This window comes from Triticum dicoccoides, unplaced genomic scaffold (genome assembly GCF_002162155.2).
Source record: "Triticum dicoccoides isolate Atlit2015 ecotype Zavitan unplaced genomic scaffold, WEW_v2.0 scaffold38222, whole genome shotgun sequence".
In the NCBI taxonomy this organism is placed as follows: domain Eukaryota; kingdom Viridiplantae; phylum Streptophyta; class Magnoliopsida; order Poales; family Poaceae; genus Triticum; species Triticum dicoccoides.
In genome coordinates, this window is record NW_021267977.1 from 1 (window position 1) to 2505 (window position 2505).

At 47.9% G+C, this 2505-nt stretch overlaps 1 long non-coding RNA gene across 1 annotated transcript; it reads left to right on the forward strand.

Annotated features, from left to right (window-relative positions):
• Window positions 1-36: 36 nt before the first annotated feature.
• Window positions 37-2174, forward strand: LOC119346068. The gene is made up of 2 exons (XR_005167337.1): window positions 37-1032; window positions 2044-2174. It is a non-coding gene; the product is annotated as an uncharacterized LOC119346068 (long non-coding RNA).
• The last annotated feature ends 331 nt before the right edge of the window (window positions 2175-2505 follow it).

The following is a 2505-nucleotide window of genomic DNA, read 5'->3' on the forward strand; positions in this document are numbered from 1 at the left end:
CTTCCCGCCGCCCCAACCCGCGGCCAATGGGGGAGGCCGTCGCGGCGGCCGCCTGGGTGGCCGCAAGCAGGGAGGTGGTGGCGGCGGCGGTGCTCAGGGAGGAGCACCTCGCCAGCAGCAGCCGGCCCCTTAGCCGGCGGCCCCGTGGTACGCCGGCCAGAACCCGTGGACCGGCGTCGTCCACGCCTACTCCATGCCGGTTCCACGGGCTCCCTCTCCGGGTCTTCTTGGCACCCGGCCTCCGTCACACCAGGCGTACTACGCCGCGCCGCAGCCCTACGCGGCGCCCTACGGGCAGCAGCCGCCGCCAGGCGGGCCGCCGCTGCTGCCCCTGACGTCTGCGCCGTCCCTCCCGCCGGCGCCGTGGGACCCGGCTCTCCTGGCGGCTCTCCACACCGCCCCTTCCCCGTCCAGCTACACCGGCGGCGGCGATTGGTAAAATATCATCATTGCCAGGTATAACCAACTCGAGTGACAACTAGGATCTCACCCCGGAGCTCAAGACCGGGTCTTCGGGTACCACCATCCTCGAAGTCAGTCATGTGTTGTCGCCACAATTTTTCCGCAATCCAAGCATCTACATGTGATGCGACAGCCGCTGCTCCACAACCATCCCTATGCATTCAATCCGTCATCCATAGTTTCCATCCCACAGCCAAAGTCACGCTTGGACGCGCGAAGCGCAACTGCTCCTAGACCAGGAGCGCACATCCGCCAGATCAGCCTCGCTCCTGCCGACTGGAGCATTGTGCCTACCCTGGGCACGTAGCCTGCCACAACATAGTCCATCACCAACAGCGGAGCACATGCCGCGGATGTAGTGGCGCTCACCGTGTGGATCTGGACGAGACTAGTTAGAGATCACTCCTCCAACCATCCTACAATCGCCCCGGCAAACTACGGCCAGACCTGTCGAGTTGGAACCACTGCCCAAATGCAGGAGTGGATAGCCGCGACCCGAAGGGCCAGACTCTCGCATCCACGGTTTCAGTGGGGCCATGGATTTGACTAAGCTACTCTATAGAACAACAGGTAAACAAAAATCTTGATTAAGCTCGCCTCGGTATTTCCCAACTATAATATGATGTAGAATATAGGATATGGATTATGAGTATAGTGTAATAAGAACCAAAATCTTGGACACTAACCCCTAAGCCCTATATTCATATTATTATGGGATCCTTCATCATGGGAAAAAACCATCTTTGTGTCAAACTTACAGGGGTCCTCACCCAAGGTATACAACCGCACAAACAAAATCTAGAATAAGCCGAGGAAAGGGTTCTCAAAAGTTCCACAAAAGAAAATCATGTATCTTGTTCATTATCGAGCATTGAAGCCACCGAGTAGCATATATTCCAATCAGAAGAAATCACCTTCTGGACTTAAATCACCATAGAGAGATCTACCGAAATCAAATGTAGCTTTGTTTCTTATCACTTTTTCAGAAGTAAAGACTGGGAGTATTAAGTATCCATTCAGATCAAATGAGAGGGAAAAAGATAAAGATAAACATATTTAGTACTAGTCTGTTACTAGTATATCTGGCTCAGAATATGTGCTTCGTAAATTTCGCTAGGGAAATCTCAATGCTAGATGTATTTTGAACAAAGTTGGAAATGCATGGTTCATAAAGAACTACATATTTGTGTGCACTGATACCAATTCTTTTAAATTAGGGAAATGATCAAATACTTATACTAAGTTGGGAAAATGGTATACATATACACGAGGAATCCCAGGCCTGGATCCTTTATGGACTCTATGTTGTCCAAATGCTATCCATCACATATGTATACTCTTAACATAAGTCGCCATTTATTTTTTATGTATGTCACTATAATAGCAGGAAACAATCTATTCATGTTTGTATTGTATTTCCATGTGGTGTTTTCCTGCATGGATCTGATTTGCGCAACCTCCAATGTCCTAGTGGTTGCAATCAACAAGGCAAATATCACTTAAATTTGTCACCGACTTGTGCCTATTCTACCTCGAACTTCCAAGAATGTAATTGCTTCCTTTTCTTTTTCCTGCGAGCAGAACAGTAACATGGACCATGCAAATGTGGCACCAAGCAAAATGTCATACCAATCATTGGGAGAAATGACAAATGGTTTCTCTAAGGAAAGGGAACTTGGTAGAGGCGCATATGGAACCGTCTATTTGGTATGGTTTAAATGGTTCCTAATCACAAGTTCTCACAATCAGAAAACATGTTAGTGCATTCATGTGAATTGATTTAAACTTCATAAGTTCATATTATATGGAGAACAAATCATTATTCATACACTATTAAAAGAAAGAGAGTAGTTTATTAGATGCTGGAGGAGCAATTACATCGATCCATGTCCGAGAATATGAACCATGCACATATATTCAGGCGCATACACAAAAGACAGATGGCAGATTGTGTAAGTTCGCGAGGGTGTACAATACTTTACTCTCTCTCTCTCTCTCTCTCTCTCTCTCTCTCTCTCTCTCTCTCTCTCTCTCTCTCTCTCT